General features: G+C 43.3%; 1 protein-coding gene across 2 annotated transcripts in view; it reads left to right on the forward strand.

The window, feature by feature from the left end:
• The window catches only part of dlgap1a (discs, large (Drosophila) homolog-associated protein 1a), a 221819-nt gene that overhangs the window by 189217 nt on the left and 11265 nt on the right, over positions 1-21337 (forward strand). The gene's annotated exons all lie outside the window — the stretch shown is intronic.

The raw sequence follows: 21337 nt of genomic DNA on the forward strand, positions 1-21337 counted from the left end.
AATTATTTCTTTTGTTAGGTGGGCTGTAAGCACAAGCTGTCAATCAACACCACCATCAGATACCCTGGCTGAGATATCTGCTGCAACAGACTCACACCCCCTGGTGGGCCAGCAATCCCAAAGCATTAGGTCTGCCCGTTTCTCGCAGCCTGGTAATTGGGTTTTCAAACAATTACACCTTTGTGGATAGAAAGAGCATGAATGACTAACTGTTAATCCTTTATCCCTTAACTGATTATTTGCCAGATCAAATAGCTTGGTTTATTCACTTCACCCTGCCTTGTCTCCAGCATTCTGCTGTAAAACCATAAGGCAAGAAAGCTTTCCCCTCTCATAGCCTGTATTTGGGCATGATTTATTTCCATAAATTTAATTGAATACATCAGAGAAACGCTGTAACTCAAAGTCACACTATTTATACAACAATAGATATAATGTGGAGATGCCGGTGATGGACTGGGGTTGACAATTGTAAACAATTTTACAACACCAAGTTATAGTCCAGCAATTTTATTTTAAATTCACAAGCTTTCGGAGGCTACCTCCTTCCTCCTTCCTCCTTCCACATCGTTCACCTGAGGAAGGAGGTAGCCTCCGAAAGCTTGTGAATTTAAAATAAAATTGCTGGACTATAACTTGGTGTTGTAAAATTGTTTACAACAATATATATAACTACGAGCCATAGATGGTGGGAAACCTGGTCTAGATAATATGTGTATTCCATCTGGGCTGGCTGTTCCCAGCCACATGGTAGTCAGTTTAAAGTGATTGCCATACAGGCCAGACACACACAAAAAATTGTTAAAATATAGCATCTTTTGTAATTCGGAACAAAACAGCATTGAGGTCTGTTTGAAGAGCTGCTCTATGGTGCTCCCTGTTACTCTTTCCTTTTCTCCATGATTTTCTATCTGTCTCTCTCAGCTTTCTCTCTCCGTTATTCTCGTTATTTCGTTTTTCTCTTTTTGTTATTCGAATCATAGAAGTTTACAACATGGAAACAGGCCCTTCGGCCTAACATGTCCATGTCGCCCAGTTTATACCACTAAGCTAGTCCCAATTGCCTACACTTGGCCCATATCCCTCTATACCCATCTTACCCATGTAACTGTCCAAATGCTTTTTAAAAGACAAAATTGTACCCGCCTCTACTACTGACTCTGGCAGCTCGTTCCAGACACTCACCACCCTTTGAGTGAAAAAATTGCCCCTCTGGACCCTTTTGTATCTCTCCCCTCTCACCTTAAATCTATGCACCCTCGTTATAGACTCCCCTACCTTTGGGAAAAGATTTTGACTATCTACCTTATCTATGCCCCTCATTATTTTATAGACTTCTATAAGATCACCCCTTAACCTCCTACTCTCCAGGGAAAAAAGTCTCAGTCTATCCAACCTCTCCCTATAAGTCAAACCATCAAGTCCCGGTAGCATCCTAGTAAATCTTTTTTGCACTCTTTCTAGTTTAATAATATCCTTTCTATAATAGGGTGACCAGAACTGTACACAGTATTCCAAGTGTGGCCTCACTAATGTCTTGTACAACTTCAACAAGACATCCCAACTCCTATATTCAATGTTCTAACCAATGAAATCAAGCATGCTGAATGCCTTCTTCACCACCCTATCCACCTGTGACTCCACTTTCAAGGAGCTATGAACCTGTACTCCTAGATCTCTTTGTTCTATAACTCTCCCCAACGCCCTACCATTAACGGAGTAGGTCCTGGCCTGATTCGATCTACCAAAATGCATCACCTCACATTTATCTAAATTAAACTCCATCTGCCATTCATCGGCCCAGTGGCCCAATTTATCAAGATCCCGTTGCAATCCTAGATAACCTTCTTCACTGTCTACAATGCCACCAATCTTGGTGTCATCTGCAAACTTACTAACCATGCCTCCTAAATTCTCATCCAAATCATTAATATAAATAACAAATAACAGCGGACCCAGCACCGATCCCTGAGGCACACCGCTGGTCACAGGCCTCCAGTTTGAAAAACAACCCTCTACAACCACCCTCTGTCTTCTGTCGTCAATCCAATTTTGTATCCAATTGGCTACTTCACCTTGGATCCTCTTACTGGTACCAGAGCTATAGGGTGGAGAGAGGGAGAGAGCAGGAGGGTACACGGTGGCTAGAGCTAGCACCAGGAGCATGGGGTGATGAGCATGGTTTTGGTCCACTGCACATGCGCTTGCATTCTTCACAATAGGTCTTAGAACATTGGGCCTGAGGTGGGCTGGGTCCTCAAATACAGGAGGAGCATGGCCACATTAAGAATTCTCGGAACCATCCTCACCCCCACCCACATGCAACACCCCACTCCACAAAACCCCCGCCATCCATTAAAACACAAATGTGGAAAAAAATGTCTAAAGATTAAATATCCAACCTTGTGAAGAGCTGCAGAGGCTTCTAGAAATTCTTCTACCTCGACTTCCCATCCTGCTGTGAGGCTCCAATGGCATCTTCCACTTTTCCCGCTCTGTTCACAGGCTTGCTTCTTCAACCACGTCTTCCTGCCGCCGGGATAATGCGCGGGCCACACAGTGCAGGAACAACTACAGCCAGTTAACTAAACCCCCCCTTCCTACGCTCCGATTCCAGTCACTGCCTGCCATGCATTGTAATTAACGTAACCGGCAGGCAGCACTGCGTACGTTTATGGTGAGCTGCGTCCACGGGGCTCCTGGGCACAGAGGAGGAGGAGCATGTAGCCAGAGTTAAGGCTATTGATTTTGTATAAGGGGAGAGATGGGGCTAGAAGGTGGGCCGGAATCATACAATATTACAGATGTCATTTTTCTCATATATAGATAGATGAACTTTTATTTCCTTTGTAATGATAGAGAAATATAAATGTATGCATTGCATCTGAGTATAACATTATTTATACAATGTTAACACAATGTTAAGAATATCAGTGGTTGTGGTCAAACTGTCAACTTTTACACGTTTCAGTGATTTTATGAAACATTGACATATTATCTTTACAGTACATTATTGTGGGTTTAACAATCCAACTGTTTTGTTTTGTGTATAAACTTTAATTTCACAATCAAATTACGAGCCACTAAGGCTTTAATCAAATGGCTTGCATTTTCCCTGTCTTTTTCTATCAAAGATACTCTAATCTGCCTATTGGCGTGTTGACTCGGGTCTTTATGGGAAGTGTTGAATATATGGCAAAATAAGAACGACACATATTACAGTTTGTACATCCGGAACCATATGGAGCTGAGATGGGTGGCCAGACCTGGGAGAAGAAGAGTAGCAAAGAATTAAAAATTGATTCTCATATATAATGTCCCCCTTGTTATATCAAGGGTTTGGCTCGCTCTCAAATGCTATTATGATATAAAAAAGTAACAACGGCAAATGCTGGAAATCTGAAATAAAAACAGACAGTGCTCGAAATACGGAGTGGGTCAGTCAGCATTAGTAAAGAGAAAAGACAGGTTATGATGTTTGGAGTGTACAGCTCTTCACTGGAAACATCATAACTTCTCTTTTCCCTTTACAAATGCTGACAGACCAATGTATTTTCAGCATTTTCTATTTCTGGCAGAATATAATTGGCTTACTATACTTCAAACCATTCATGAGCAGAAAAGTCAAGACTGTCGCTATCAGCCTGAGCACATGCAAAGCCTCCTGGAAACCTTTGGTTGAGACATTTTTCACAAAAATTGCCCACTCTACAGCTGGATGAACAAAGTTTGTGACATTATACTAGTTAAGTGGCTCAGTAGCTCCTCGATGGATTAAAGCTTCAATGTTACAGGTGCATCATGATTGGCTGCTATTATTTTTTTGTTAAACAAAATTGCATTCTTGGGAATTGCACATTTCAAAGATGTGTATCCCATAACTTAGTTGACAGTTTATTGATTTCAACAAAAAGCAGGCATTTCTGCCTATTTTTATTTTTTAAAATAGGAATGGCAGCCCCAAGAACCTGTGGCACATTTATTAGTGGATTAGAGCTAAAGGGACCCCAATAATTTATCCTTCTTCATTTCTGAGTCCAGATAGTGAATGGCATCAGGCTATTCAACAGTGGAAGGCATTGATGCCCTGTCCTCTCCTCTCTGACATCCACCTACGCACATTTCAGGAGTGGTCACTGGATTGCAATCAGCAGCAGAACTCCTGAATGATTCCCCCCTCCCTCCTTTACTGATTCCAGCATCCCCACTGCAGAAATCAGCCTAATCAGCAAAAAAAATGGGATTGAACTTGATCAATGTGGCTCAGTAACACACCAGAACATAAATTTACTCACTGAGGTATACCCGTTCATTAATCTGTACTGATCACTGACTATATATATTATATATATACACATATATACCTACTGTTCTAGCTGCTATACAATATTGGCTCAGGTAGTAAGTGATATGGGGGCCGATTTTCGGATGACGGAGAGGGTGCGTTGGCGGCGGGGGAGATCCGAAAATCGCTAAAATCCTGAGCGGGTTTGGAGCCCGGCTCCAACCTGCTGACTTCCGGGTGCCCCAGTGACACGTCCGGTTCCACGCGTGCCTCCCGAATGAGGGAGTCCCACCGGCAATTAAAGCAGACGGGAGGATCATTTGCATAGTTTGTCAGATAGTTAAAGTACTTGAACTACTTGATTGACTAGCCATTTTGGCAGGGGTGCAATTTTGAAGGATCCTCAGCATGTTTCAGCCAGCAGCCAGTGGGAGATGCAAATTATTATTTGACAGGTGGGGAGAAAACATCATTTATAGCAGCAGGGCACCGTGTCCCTTCAGACAAAGTTTTGGCTGCAAGACCTTTGTGTTTTCACTCAAAATTCTTACTTTCCACCCAAAACTCTGCTGTGCAAACATATTTACCTACTTTGAGGACCCCCTCAAACTCTCACCGTCAGGATTGGGGGGGGTGGGGGGGGCGCCACGGCTGCATTCACCGTCCGAGGATGAGCAACATCACCAGCCTCGCTAGGCATGGCGTCCACCTCTGCCACGTGGAGCTCTACAACACAGTGCTGCGCCACAGGCACCTGCACAAGAGTACGGAGGGCAACAACAGAGGGAGCGATGTCACAGGAGGCACTACCCTCGCAACAGGGTCTGCAGACCGAGGATCAGCTTCCTGGACCTCTCTGAGGAGCAATGCATACGGAGACTCAGAGTCAGTCGTCAGGTAGTCGCAGACATCTGCAGCCTCTTTCATGCCGAGCTGCTCTCGGCTGGGCTGAGCAGCATCTCCTTACCGGTCGCTGTCAAAGTCACCACTGCCCTCAACTTCTTCGCCTCCAGTTCATTCCAGGGTGTCACCGGAAACATCGGCGGGGTCTCTCAGTCATCTGCACACAAGTGCATACGGCAGGTCACCGACGCTGTGGCTGGCTTCCCACGGGTGCAAGGTGTAATCGATTGCACCCATATAGCAATACGAGCACCTCCACACGAGCCAGGACTGTTCATCAACAGGAACGGCTATCACTCCATCAACACGCAGCTCGTTTGTGACCACCGCAGGAGATTCCTTCACGTGTGAGCCAGATACCCTGGCAGCTGCCACGATTCCTTCATCCTCCAGGAGTCCAACATCCTGCCACTCTTCCACGCACCGAACACCCGCAAGGGCTGGCTCCTTGGAGACAAGGGATACCCCCGGCACACGTTGCTCATGACACCTCTGAGGAACCCCACCACCGAGCAACAGCGTCGATATAACGACAGCCACATCGCTACCATGTCTTCAATTGAGCATGTTATAGGGCTGCTCAAGATGCGCTTCAGGTGCCTGGATTGTTCTGGGGGAGCATTTCAATATGCACCAGACCGAGTGGGACGCATTATAGTCATGTATTGTGCCCTACACAACAAGGCACAACAGAGAGGGTGCCGCTTGAGAAGGCCCCATTCACATCTGCCACCCACATGGAGGCGGAGGAGCAACCCATGGGCAGAACAGCGGCTCACCTGGCTGCTCGTGAGGTCAGGCAGTCACTGATATGTGAACGTTTCTCCTAACATCAGACAGTGTGAAGAGTCCAGTCCTCACCACCTGGGCAGAGCAGCAGCCACACCAGCACCCAACCCCCCACTTCCTGTACACAACAGACCTGCAACTACACATACGACCACTGTAGAGTGACCCAATGGGTGGCATCAATTGTGGGCGTTCATGGTGAACCTCATGAAAGGGCCTTATTACAGAAGCCAGTCAAGCATGGCCAAGACGTGGCAGTAGCGGTGACAATAATAATATTTAATGTGCGTTTAATAAAAAGCAAATATAAATAAAAAACATGACCAACCATCAAACACCCTTGTGCATCTCCTTTGTGCTTACAAAACCTTCACCTTTCGCTTCTGACTACTTCTACGTGGTGCATCCCCTGTGGCTGCAGCAGAGGTAGTGGCAGGTTGCTCTTGTTCATGCCCTGACCGATTAGATGCTTTGGGCCTACGCCCTCTGGGTTTTGATACCTGTGAGGCCCCTCCAAAGGCTGCTCCACCTGCACCTGTGCAGGGGCAGACTCGGCCACCTGGAGAGGAGGCAGCATTGCGGGTACTGGTTGAGAGGGGGGCAACGGGTGAGACGTGAGGGCGCTTTGAGTGGCGTCCCCACTTCCATGTTCCCTTTCGCCATCATCCCTCCCCTGGGCCAGGTCCACACCACTCCTACCACTCTGCTGGACGACAGTTTGGAGGACATGTGTGAAGCCTTGTAAGGCCAGTGCTAGTGTATCTGCCTGCCTGTTTATGGTGGCAGAATGTTGTTCACCCTGAGTCCGAACGGCCGTTGTCAGGGCCTGAATCGACTCATTTGTGAGTCGTGCTTGAAGCTCCATGGAGGCTAGCCTTCCCTCCATCGCAGACATTCCCGCACTTACCCGTGACACTATCTCAGAGATGCCCTCACATCCCTATGATGTGGAAGACAGAGTGTACGAGAATGAGTAAGTGTACTCACTTTGGCTGACCTAGTTAGGTCATTGAAGTGCTTCCTGCACTGGATCCAGGTGCGGGAGACGTTGCTGCAGCTGGTGACCTCCTCTGCCATCTTGAGCCAGGCCTTCTTGGTGGCAGAGGCAGGCCACTTCCTCCCGTCCGCCGGGTAGAACCCATCCCTCCTCCTCCTCACCCCACCTGGAGTGAGGCATCACTAAATCTAGGAGCAGCCTTTCCCTCGTGCTACTCCATTGTGCTGTTTGGGTTTTTGCTTCAGGAGCAGCCATTGGAGGACAGCCCCTTTTAAACAGAGCTCCTCCAGCTGACAGCCTGTGAAGCGGGTACGCAGACGGCCCACTGCGCAGCTTTCCGATGGCAAACCCGGAAGCCACGTTAAGTGGCTCCAGTTTACCCGCGATCGCGTGGAGAACAGACAGATTTTATTGGGCGGGTTACCCACGCGCCCAATCACCGTCCCCTCCTCCCCCCCCCCCCCCCCCACCCACTGCCATTCCGCCTCCCCGCTAATATCGGGGCCATGGTGTTAGTTCCAAGGGAGGGCTGACAGATCTCGGAGGAAACTATCAGAAAAGATCGATCAGAGATTACTGATGTCATGCAAACTGTATTCATATAAAAATTGATAACGGCATGTGTCAGCAATTATTTTTTGCTGATGTCCAGTTGAAGTATTAAAGTGGACATTCAGACAGCTGTGTAGTTGTCCATGGCTCAAAGTATCCCTTGCCTTAACACACAGTAATCAGCTAGTTCTTCTCCTGTACCCAGTGCTCACAAACAACAAATTGAGCAACCTCCTATTTGATGGAACTCCTTTCTTTATTGCTATAATGTTGATTACCCATTTTACAGTGAGTTGTGTAAGTCATCATGCTTTGTGAGGAGTTTCTGAGACCTGCTCTCTACCTAGCAAGAGCTCAAACCCAGGCTTGTCAATTGTCTAATGACCAACTGATAACTGTCCTCTGGGTGGGAGGTAAGTGACGTCTCTTTGGAGCCAAATTGGCTCTAAGATGACTTGCCTGGTAATGAAAGATTGTAACCAACAGTTCCATAGTATGCCAAGACACTGTTGATTAAACAGCCAACATGGCTCAATATTGAGGCCTGCCACAATGGCTGAGATTCTTTTGACTCAGATTCCGATTACCCTGCAAGCCAGTGCCCCTGTAGGTAAGGTGGTCCTCGCTGAACAAGCAGCAAGGAACTTACCAGTTCTCTATGCTGGTAAACTGCTTTGTTTTAGCTGGTTAAACTCCAGCAGCACCCCTGTGCATACTTGGGGAGTCCTTAAACCGGGGCCTGTGCCAAAGCCCTTCTGATTTAGGTAAGTGATTGTGTCCCTACAGAGAGAGAATGTGCACTCTATATCAGGCAAACTACCTCTGTGGAGTTCTCAGTAGCTTGGTTGCAGAGCCTTAAGCATGATTATAGATTTCCACATGTCAGACACAGCTGACTCGAAAAAAAACTGTCACTAGGCTTTTCTACCATGGTGGGGCATCACATCTGGGCTCAGTCCCATTCTCATGTCCATACCCATGAGCTTCCAGTAGAAGTGGATGGATAGTGATCAAGAGCAAGCACGCAGCAATTTTCTGTTCCCTGACCCAGATTTGCTGAGACCAATTGTAGAACCACTACTGCCACCCCAGCTGAGATCAGCTAACTCAATGCAAATCGTAGACTGATCCTGAGACCTTTCTGATCTGTATGGGTCAGTTTCTCACTTAACAAGCTGAGCCATCGAGGGGAGCCTAAATTCAGAATCTTCATCTGAGGTAGTTTTCATGGATTTGGTTGTGCAGGTCTTTAGCCATTGCTAGAACATAACCTTCTGGAGCAGGCTGTTCAAGCTCCTAATCCTCTTCCTCCATTGCATGCAGTCATTCTTCATCAATTTGTAATTAACGCCCTTCTTTAACACTAGATTGTATTACATGCATCAACCAAGAATGATGTAAAATGAAGAATCATCAATTAAGGCAGTTTTTAGTGATCAGCATAACATTGTAACTTCAGTAAAAGATGGGTGTAAACCTCAGTGAAACAGCCTAGGCAACAATTTACGCCGTATCTGCCAAGTTTCTGCCAAAGATACGGTGGGAAAAGCCCACAACAATTATTGGTGAATGGCATTCTCTGCATCACCGACCAACCTGCATGTTTAGGGAGCTGAGTTCCTTTCAGTTGATGTAGATCAGAGGATTTTCAGAAGGTGATCACACGTCAGTATGTGTACAGTTGAGCACATCGTGCAATATCATAAACCTTCTCTGCTTTTACCATTTTTTTTGAATAAACGAATGAAGCATAAAGAATGTTGCAACAGAATCCCTGGTATTGTAAATGTATATAGTCGGTGGGAGATTGGGAGAACCCCAGTGAAAAGTCTACTCCCAGGTCTTTTCCTGCTGTTATTACATAAGCTTGTGCTGTTCTATATGTGCCTTGTTTAATTTCTGTAAATATATCAACGTTAATTAACTCAGAATCTGAGTCCAGCTCAAGCATCGTGTGTTGATAATACAATCTTCCAGAGTAGCTTGGAGAGAAATAAGGTAGAAATTGTTTATGGCCCGTTTTCAGCACGCAGACTGCACGCGACCAAACCGGGAGGCCCTAAGCTCATCCTAAATTGAGCTTCGAGCCTCATTTGAATACTTTGGGCGACCTGCCGCCACCTATTGCACCTCTAGAGGCACTTCGGCCATTTCCAAGGGATCAATTTTGGGCCCCCTGCCTTACGGGCAGCAACCCTCAGGTAAGTCCTGGGGCACGGGAGCAAAGCGCAGGCTGGCAGCAGCTCTCAGGAGCGCTGTGGAACTGGGAAGTGAGGTCCAGTTCTTCCTGACTCCACATCAAGCTGTTAAAAAAAAAATGTTTTCTTTACCTTTTTGGTGGCAGCCGCATCCACGACAGGAAAGCCTGAGTGGGGCAAACCTGATACCTGCTCTGCTCAAGGCAGCCCAATTTGGCAGGGGGGTCCTAAAACAGTCATTAGTCTCTTCATTAACATATGCAAGGAGCCTAATGCTTGATTTAAGTGGCTACCATGGACGCCTGAAAAATTACTTGACCCAATATGGGATTGGACGTATGTCAGGCCTCCTTGTGGCACAGGACATAGCCCAGAAAACTGATACTTTTTGCCGGATTTCCACCTAGAAAATGGTTGCATTGAGGACCAGTTTCTACCCCATAGAATACAGCAAGCAATAGTGATCTAGGATTATGTGAGTCCTAAAGGATGCAGTGCCTCTGCAGGAACAAAATACTGCAGGGCTGCAGCTTCCAGTTCATATGGAGCGCAGCAAGACCACTTCAAGAAGAAGAGGGTCACTGAAATATTTTAAAATTGCATCAAACTGATCGAATTGTGTACGATAACTTGTCCTTTCAAGAATGCACTACAAAAGCATCAATCACCTCCCGAATATAAATGGCCATTGAGCCCTAAAAATATCAACGAGATTAACTGAAAGTGCCTACAACTGAATCAACTTGTAATTGTGATAAATATTTCTCTGGTCACTCTGAACCTTCTGACACAATATTTTTCAGAGAAACCAAGATAATTGATGCATTAGTAATTGATAGGGAGGGGGGGCACGTGAGGTTACATCATCCAAAGAATAGATTGAACATTGATGAGCCTAATGGTCTTTTCTTATTCTATTCATGTGTTCGGCCTTTAAATCCTTCTCCCTGCATATCTACTTCATCTAACTCATTCTCTCTGTCACTGAACCTGCTCTTACGCTCCTTCTCATAGAGAACTATCGCAGTTTCTATCCCGATCAAAGGCATCTTTCATAATGACAAAAAACATTGGAGATTGTGTGCATTTAGTTTCTTGCAATTTTCTTTTGTGAAGGTGCTGATCCTTGCTAGATACAGTTTCACAGGCCTCAGCAGCCATCTGGTACCTCATCCAAGTGACCATTCTTCATGTGTACATCTAGACCATTATTGTCATCAAACTATTCAACTGTGGTCAGCATCACATCTGAGCCCAATGATATTCAAACTGACTGTCCAGCAGCGATCACCAGATAGCAAGTAGGAGCTGGAAACCTGGCTACTCTTTATCCCCCTCTGTAGCCCAGAGGTGCTAAGACCAATTATAGCATCTCATTGCTGCCCTGGTGGAGGTCAGCTAACTCAGCACAAACAAGAATCAAACTTGGGCTGTGGAATGTTTAAAGCAGCTCTGAGCTCATGTAAATTATAGATATGGCATTTATCAAGTTGGATTCATAACCTAGATATATGATCAGATTGGGTCTTCCATTTAATAATTGGCTATAAATTGGTAGATTTCAAGATGGAACAAATATTTTTCCCACTCAGCTTAACTTGTGGGCAGACAATTCAAATTGACCAAATCCAGCCAAAATCTGATTTTTTTTTCATCTGATTTCCTAAAGGACAATAATTTTACTAACAGCAGGAAGATTTCTACTTTCACCTCTTCCTTCCCCCAAACAAGTTGTTGGTGTGGCTAACAAGGTACCAAAAATCAACACAATTCAGCTCCAAATCATGCATCTCATAGAAGAATGCAGATGGTGAATTATTAGTATTTGAGGTGTTTTGCTTCCAGATATGTTACTTTTGAATCAGAATTTGCAATAGGAAATACTATTGGGATCTAAAACTTTTTAATTAAGTTCATAATCAATCCTGAAAAGGTAGCAGCCCAAAATGTTTCACCAAAATCCTTAGGCAATTTAAAATACAGAAGTCAGAGCTGCAGGTGGGACAAAATAATTGACTAGTCAAAGAACAAACGAAACACAGAAAGAAAAGAAACACCATAGGATATTTCCAATTTTTTTTTATTTCAGACTTCCAATTTTTGAATTTTTCCTTTTAAAACTAAAAGTATTCCATAATGTTTGATTCAATACATGTGGTTTAAACTAATTTATAAGTCTTCTAGCTCCACTAACATAAGAACATAGGAACAGCAGTAAGCCATTCAGACCCTCAAGCCTATTTCTACCTAACAAAAATCTATCGATCTCAGTCACGAAAATTTCAATTGACCCAGCATCCACAGCCTTTTGGGGGAGAGAGTTCCAGATTTTCACTACCCTTTGTGTGAAAAAGTGCTTCCTGATTTCACTCCTAAATGGCCCAGCTCTAATTTTAAGACTATGCCCCCTTGTTCTGGATTCCCCCACCAGAGGAAATAGTTTCACTGAATCTACCCTATCAAATATACTATATTGATTTGGATAATCATAAAGGTTTGTTAAAAATTACAAATTACAAAGAATGTACAACACAGAAACAGGCCATTTGGCCCAACAGGTCCATGCAGGTGTTTATGCTCCACGTGAGTCTCCTCCCACCCTTCTTCATCCAACCCTTTCAACATATCCTTCTATTTCCTTCTCCCTCATGTGTTTATCTAGCTTCCCCTTAACTGCATCTATGCTAGTTACCTCACCTACTCCTTGTGGTAGTGAGTTCCACAGTCTTACCACTCTCTGGGTGAAGAAGTTTCTCCTGAATTCCCTATTGGATTTGTTAGTGACTATCTTATATCTATGGCCCCTGGTTCTGGTTTCCCCCACAAGTGGAAACACCTTCTCCACGTCTACCCTATCAAACCCTTTCATAATCTTCAAGACCTCTATCAGGTCAACCCTCAATCTTTTTTCCAGAGAAAAGAGCCCCAGCCTGTTCAATCTTTCCTGATAGGTGTCATAGAATCATAGAATGGTTACAGCACAAAAGGAGGCCAGTTGGCCCATCGAGCCCTTGCCGGCTCTTTGTATCCAGTTAGTTCCACTCCCCCGCTCTTTCCCGTAGCCCTGCAAATCTTTTCCCTTCAAATATTTATGAGTATAACCTCTCATTTCTGGTATCATCCTAGTAAATCTTTTTTGCACCTTCTCCAATGCCTCTTTATCCTTTTTATAGTGTGGAGACCAGAATTGTTCACAGTACTCCAACCAAGGCTCTGTATAAGTTTAGCATAACTTCTCTACTTTTCAATTCTATCCCTCTAGAAATGAACCCCAGTGCTTGGTTTGCTTTTGTTATGGTCTTATTAGCCTGTGTTGCTACTTTTTGTGATTTGTGTATCTGTACCCCTAAATCCCTCTCCCCTCTACCCCATTTCAACTCATAATTTCCAAGGAGTATGTGGCCTCCTTATTATTCCTACCGAAATGTACCATTCCACACTTATCTGTGTTGAAAAACAGTCTTTTCACATGTCTTTTTGAACCACTGATTTTTGGGGGAACTGTTGAGGTAAGATGATATCAGATTCTCTGCATCAATGAGTCCTTGTTTGAAGCAGCTGTCTCCAGAAAAAGGTTCTGTACTATTTCACATTTTGAAATGTTTATGGTTCTAAAACATCACTGGATGGGAGTAAAAGGAGGCTGATGGATATTATATACTATAGCTCTCTTGTAAATTTGTTTTTTGAAAGCTCCATGTAGCATGATCGTTATGCATTACACAATAGCTACACATTTTTGAATACAGCCACATTGCTGGGAGTATCTATTCTCTATACTCCTAATATGGGTAGGTTTTATGAGAACTTGTACCTTGATGTTTTCAAATTATTCTTCTCGGTATGTTTAATGGCACTTTTATATTGGAATACAGTGTATTGGAAGCAGTTCCCCAACATGTTCAGTCTACTGCTGCACCTTTATGCTTTGGGGTCCTTATGTCAGGTATTTTCCTCATACTCAGCTCTAAAGATCACTCCTGTAAGTGAGTCCCTGCTCCCTATCAACTGTAGTCTATGCCCAATATCTGGTAATGAACCAAACCCTTGTCATTGCATTTAGCTTTATTGAATCACAAATCCTCTTGTGACCGCCTAGACTTGGAAAGATAACAGATAAGCAGTAGGAAAGATGATACAACAGTTTGCACTATTTTTACAAAACCTTTATCTCATGCTTCTTCCTTGGATGCAAAATAACCAAAAAAAACTCATAATCTGGGAATTCATTTCCTGGAATATACACCTGGTACCTCTTGACATTTTATCTGGAACAAAGAAAATCAAAATGTATCTCTCAAAATCAAAACAAAGCTGCCAAACAAATATTTACTTAAAGACATAGACAATGTCTGAATATCCATCTAATAAGTGTCAGATCAAGACTACTTGAGACCTGCCTGACCATCTGCAGAACAAAGTAAGCCATAGTGTCAAATAGTTCTCAATTTAACAACATTTACTCCTAACAAATTTTGCACACAAAACATGTTCGCGTGGGAGGAATGTCCTGTCTGTTCAGTTAAATACAAAAGCCATGGATCCTATCTGCAGTGGCTTGTGTACTTTGAGCTGAATACTGACTGTGGCAGTAACCAAAATTTAAAGTGACTGCCAGTTCCCTATACATAGATATCAAGTTATATAGATTTACTTGTGATTAGAACTGGGACAGAAACTCCTTATTCACCACCTCTTTTCCAGTATATTTAGTAGCACTTTTGTATTGTAGAATTTGTTACCATCGGCAGCCATTCCCAAGTAAGGTTGCCAACTCTGGTTGGACGTATTCCAGGAGGTTTGATCACATGACATCTGATCACATGACACTTTCCCTCTGTTTACAAATGTTATTGCATTTACCTTTATACAGTTAGGCGACATATGCTAAACACTTCCCTCTGACTGTTCCGCCCGAGAGGAAACCCTTGCACTCTGTTTCTCCATATCTGGTACCTTCCCGAGCTGCTCACCGTTTTTATCAGAAATCTCTATCAACTGTTAGTCATTCAGTATACACTTACTGGCAGAGCCATATTAAGAATTCTTGGGGCCTTGGGCAACAAGAACATTCGGGGCTCCTCCGCACCCCCCTCCCCCGATCCATTAAAACATCCCCTTTTAAACCTACAGTGTTCACTTCGGAGCTTCACTCCGATCATTCGGCTGCAAAGAGGTTCAAAACTAAAACTCTTAAAATAACATGTAAAATATGTTAACAAATCTAATGAAGCATTAAACTTCTGAAGACGTGTCTAACCAGTCACGTTAATTGAGAAACATACCTATTGAAATAATTTCTCGTGGAACGATCTGACAGCTCCATCACTAGCATTTCTGGATTTCAAGATGCAACCTGTATTAAATTATTTATTTTCCCATATCTTTTGTAAACAGTTGTATAAAGGGAGTTATCTCTTTTAAAAGGAAACAACTTTCTAAAAGCAATGGAATTGTGTCTGGTTCTCCTCGATAACTAGGTGACAGGCAGTTGATCCATTTCCACTCTCTCAACCTACTTGGCAAGTAAAACCAAAGCCAAATTACGTTTTTTTTATATAAATAAAATGTGATTTAAATAGGCCAATGTTTGTGGGACCATTTCACCATAGAGAGTACAAGATTCAATTCTGCACATGAAGAACTCCCGTCTGTATTTGTAGGTACAATCCGTCTGTTGCAGGAACAAGGGAGAGCCTATCTCCAGCAAGATGTAGTGGAATTAGGTATATTAGCCTTTTCGCTGCCCTTGATTATTTCTAGAAACTAGTTTAAACTTTCAGAAGAACTAATTTTCTCAACAGTTTTCAGGGTACAAATTACCTACTAATTCTGCCTCCTGCAAATTTGAATGTGGATAGCGAGAAATGTTGACATTAGATCATAACAAAGCTTTTTTCCTCCATACAGGAAAATTGAGAATGAGTTACTAAATCACCAAGAGCCCCTTCTGTGACTACGTGCCGGTTTCCTTGAAAACAGATAGGACATATTCTAGTACACCATGCATTCTGAGTAGGGACATTTGCCAGAATCGCGGAACAGATCCTATTTGGGTCAGAGCCAGGGAGAATCTCATTTGGAGCAGGGAATGTGGAGCAGGGCCATTAATAAATAAAATAAATAGAAACCTAAGAGCCCGGGGCACCGGAATCATGTGGGGTACACAGGTACCTGAAACTCACGTATAACGTCACAGCTACCGACTGCCCCACTCCCACTTTGGTAAACTTAAGAGAAGATTTTTAAATTGAAATAGTTTTAATTTATTTTTATTTTATTTGGAGTTTTTCAATAGATAACTTGAATTAATTATTATTGTGAGTTCCCTGACTGTAGTTCAGACCCATCTCTGACCCACAAGAAGTGAACGTACACAGACGTATAGATGCAAATGCAATGTACTTATCTCCTGGGTTGCGAGCAGCACCGTCCGGAAGATCAATCTTCCATTCCTGGAGACTTCCACACAATCCGGGAGGGTTACCAACCCTATTCCCAATGTGTTAAATCGTCTGTTACAGTCCTAATGGGGCCTAGTGGGTGATGACTGATGGCACAAGTTTAATCATGAAGAAGTGGCAGTGGAGGTAGATGAAATGGTTAACTGTATTGAAGGCTGCGGAGAAGGCTAGGAGGAATAGAACACCATGGTCAAAGTCACATAGGATGTCATTGATGACTTTGACCAGACCAGTCTTAGTACTATGAATGGAACAAAGATCACAAGATGAAGGGAAGTGATGTTGCAAAACATAACAGAACAGCCCACAGCATTTCATAATTGGAGGTCAGACCTGAACACGAATAGGAAGGAATTTGGGAAGCGGATGAAGGCGCAGTCAAAATACACTTTTAAGAGGCTTTTGGAGGTGAAATGTAGCACGGTGGAGGGGTTTAGGGAAAAAATTGCCTTTTAAAAAAAATAATTAAAATTTGAGAGCCCAATCTTCAGGAGTCTGGGCCACAATTCTGGCCTGTACACTTAGGTGGTTCCCACACCTGCCCTTGATTGGCCAGTATGCCTGGTCTTACCAGGTATATCTGTACAGATGATACGGATTCCATTGAAGGCTACAGCTGAACCCCATCTTGCCCTAATCCATTGATATATACTCAAATTTTCATCCAGATTCCTCCAATAACAACTAGGAATAGAAACATGAAAAATAGCAGCAGGATTAGACCATTCGGCCCTTCGAGCCTTCTCCGCCATTCAGTATGATCATGGCTGATCCTCTATCTCAATACCATATCCCCGTTCTCTTCCAATACCCCTTGATGCTTTCTGTGTCTAGAAATCTATCTAGCTCCTTCTTAAATATGTTCAGTGACTTGGCCTCCACAGCCTTCTGTGGTAGAGAATTCCACAGGTTCACCACCCTTTGAGTGAAGAAATTTCTCCTCATCTCAGTCCTAAATGTCCTACCCCGTATCCTGAGACCGTGACCCCTTGTTCTAGACGCCCCCCCCCCCACCAGACAGGTCCTGCATCCAGTCTATCTAGCCCTGTCTGAATTTTATACATTTCAATGAGATCCCCTCTCATTCTTCTAAACTTGAGTGAATACAGGCCTAGTCGACCCAATCTCTCCTCATACAACAGTCCTGCCATCCCACAAATCAGTCTGGTGAACCTTCGCTGCACTCCCTCTATGGCAAGTATATCCTTTCTTAGATAAGGAGACCAAAACTGCACACAATACTCCAGGTGTGGTCTTACCAAGTCCCTGTATAACTACAGTAAGACATCCATGCTCCTGTACTCAAATCCTCTTGTAACGAAGGCCAACATACCATTTGCCTTCCTAACTGCTTGCTGCACCTGCATGTTTGTTTTCAGTGACTGGTGTACAAGGAAACCCAGGTCCCTTTGTACATCAACATGTCCCAATCTATCACAATTTAAATAATACTCTGCCTTTCTGTTTTTCCTTCCGAAGTGGATAACTTCACATTTATCCACATTATACTGCATCTGCCATGTATTTGCCCACTCACTCAACTTGTCCAAATCGCCTTGAAGCCTCTTTGCATCCTCCTCAAAACTCACAATCCCACCTAGTTTTGTGTCGTCAGCAAACTTGGAAATATTACATTTGGTTCCCTCATCCAAATCATTGATATATACTGTGAATAGCTGGGGCCCAGGCACTAATCCCTGTGGTACCCCACTAGTCACCACTTGCCATCCCAATAAAGACCCATTTATTCCTACTCTCTATTTCCTGACTGTTAACCAGTTTTCAATCCATGCCAGTATATTACCCCCAATCCCATGTGCTTTAATTTTGCACACTAATCTCTTATGTGGGACTTCATCAAAGGCCTTCTGAAAATCCAAATACACCACATCCACTGGTTCTCCCCTATCTATTCTACCAATTACATCCTCAAAAAACTCCAGTAGGTTTGTCAAACATGATTTCCATTTCATAAATCCACGCTGACTGTGTAATCCCGTTGATATTTTCTAAGTGTCCTGTTATCACATCTTTATAATAGACTCTAGCATTTTCCTTATTATTGATGTTAGGCTAACCGGTCTGTAGTTCCGTTTTCTCTCCCTCCTTTTTTAAATAGTGGGGTTACATTTGCCACCCTCCAATCTGCAGGAACTGTTCCATAATCTATAGAATTTTGGAAAGTGACAACCAATGCATCCACTATTTCCATGGCTACCTCTTTTAATACTTTGGGATGCAGACTATCAGGCCCTGGAGATTTATTGGCTTTCAGTCCCATTAATTTCTCCAGCACTTTTTTTTACTAATACTAATTTCCTTTAATTCCTCCTTCTCACTAGACTCTTGGTTCCCTACCATTTCTGGGAAGTTATTTGTGTCCTCGTTCATGAAGACAGAACCAAAGTATTGTTTAATTGCTCTGCCATTTCCTTATTTCCCACTGTAAATTCTCCCGTTGCTGACTGTAAGGGACCTACATTTGTCTTCACTAATCTTTTTCTTTTTACATACTTGAAGCATGAGAACAATGAGAACACAAGCTGATTTTTTCCCCTCCATAGTCCAATGTCAGCTGTAGCTTCCCAACTGTTGCCTTGGTTGAGTAACCTTCGCAAAGACCAGGGATTGAATCTGATCACTTCCTGGTCTGTGTGGCTCAGCTACACACTGGGGGAGCTGCAAGTTGTCCTTTGTAACCTAATAAACCAATCTATTTTGTTTTGCTCAATACTTTACAGAATAAAGATGAGTGGAGATATAATGGTACACACCCATCCTGCATTTCCTATGCATGACAATATCTATGGTGATGTAATTTAACCATTGCTTGAGCAGCTGCCATCATAAATAATCAACAGGGAATCTTAAAATAAACTGGGAATCTTAAAATAAACTGTAACCATGAGATGATCCTCATATGTAGTTAATACAAAATAAGAAAACCATTGTTATGTATCTGATACTCTTCTTAAAGAGGAAAGCAGTAACTGCACATCTTGCCAAGCTAGTAGGCAAAAAGATACTGGTATACTTTCCCATAAGAAAATATTACAGCATAAAATTTTCATTGATACTGTATGCCATACAGTACTGTGTACCAGAAACAAAGTGGCTCTGAAGTTGGCCTAAATCAGCTCTGTAATATGCAGTATAATCCTTGCAAACAATGCCCACAGACACAAAAGGGGCACTTTTAACCCTGCCCGCTCAGCAAATACTGGGCGGCCAGTTAAAATTGCTCATGGGACTCACCCGCTCACATCCCACACCAATCAGGCAGGCTCCAATTTTAACCTGCTTTTCTGATGCTGATCGAGCTCCAGTGGAGTCATTGGGGCCCCCTACACCCGATCAACTTACCTGAGAGTCGGGGTCAGTTCCTTCAGACCCTGGCGGTAGCCTTCTGCTGCCTGAAGTTGAGCCTGCTGGGCAGCTGCCGCTTTCCGCCAGTTTCAGGAGGGAAACTGCCCGGGGGCACGCAGATGAGACAGTTTGCTGCCAGCCTCGATCCCCGACAGCCCAATTCCCACCCCAACTTAAAATCGGGGCTGGAGTTTGTGAGAGAAACTGTTCTTTGCTTTGAAACTCTGTCCTTGAAAACTCCCTCCAGATGCCGTGAAGTTGCCACTTGTTTTTTGTGAACTGCAGATTTATGAATCCCTTGCACATTGTTGCACTGATGTTAGAGCTGCAATTCTATATAGATAGATAAATTGTTTATTTCAGTCCTGCTGTTGATCTTATTGTTTGTGAACTGTAAAGTGACTGTTGCTCATTTGATGGCTTAGTTGATTAAAAAAAAATACGCCAAACCATATAGACTGTGAAAGTACTAGGTTCACTCCCTGATTTGTGCTGAGTTAATTGATCTCAATGAAGGCAGTGGTTGGGATACTACAACTGGTCTCAGAACCCCTGCTTCTGCAAGGTGAAAAATAACCTAGGGTTATTGCTAACAAGTGGCACTTGCAGGAAAGTGTTGGGTTCGGCTGTAATGCTCATGTGGTTGAATAGTCTGTCAGTACATAACTGTCTATGCACACCCTTGAGTAATTTGCCAGCTTAATCCCTTCATAAGTCAGTGCTTCCAGGATATTAGAGAAAAAAAATTAGTATAAGAAAAAATAGAAAACATTTTCATAATATTGATTCATATTCTCTATCCACTGGATGGATATATCCATATTCATGTTGTGCTACCTGTATCTTCCTCTGTGATGTTTGATAGTAGCTTGCATTTCCCTCCCCCAGGACATGTTGCACCTGATTTTGCATTCAATTCTGTTGTAGTTGCTTTGGAACTAAAGGTTTAGATTATTAACATATGTTCTTTGATCATTGTGTAGACTATGTAAAATCACATTTTTCATACCAATAATGTAATAGTCAAACCCATTCTCTTTCCCTTTTTTTCGCATGAGCTTGTTGAACCAGTTTTGTAATGATTATCGTAAATGTAGGGTATTAAGGTTGAAGTGAGTCAGTAATGTGTTGTGTCCATCTTCCCGTTGGTCTTCATGGGGAATATGGGAAGGTCATTACTCTCCATTTGATTTGACATACATTGCCATTCATTTTCATTCAATATCCTCTACATGCTGGAGTTGAGCCAAGCCTGGATCACACTCTGGGCATTGGCATGTGCTGATGTCCGGTGACATCAGTTAGCATCCCACCACGTGATAGTCCCACTCCCACAAAGTATTAAAAGAATGGCAAATAATTTTTCCCCAAACAAGATAAATCTTCTCCTGCTCTTTAGCGCTCAAACTTCACTGATATCAGTGACTGTGATAGTGTATGGTAATGTTTGTAATGTGCACTACAATTTGTTTTAATAGCTTATAGGCCCGGAAATCTTTGGCCCTTCTGGCACGAGCGGAAGGGTTGGAGGATATGCCGGGTCCCGACCTAACGTCGGAGTTCTCTCTCAGCCTTATAAGATGAGTGATATGGTGGTGGCACGGGCAGGGATTCCCATTGTTGACCTTACACGGAATCGGTTCATAGCGTCTTTGCAGGCTGGTATACCCAGTGAAAACAGGTGTACTGGCCTCTTCTCTGGTGGAAGTAAGGCCTATCTGGTGGTCCAGGCCAGAGAAGTGAATTACGGTGAATCTATTTTTGTTTTAATACCTACATGCTG

Source organism: Heptranchias perlo, chromosome 3 (genome assembly GCF_035084215.1).
Source record: "Heptranchias perlo isolate sHepPer1 chromosome 3, sHepPer1.hap1, whole genome shotgun sequence".
NCBI classification, from domain to species: Eukaryota; Metazoa; Chordata; class Chondrichthyes; order Hexanchiformes; family Hexanchidae; genus Heptranchias; species Heptranchias perlo.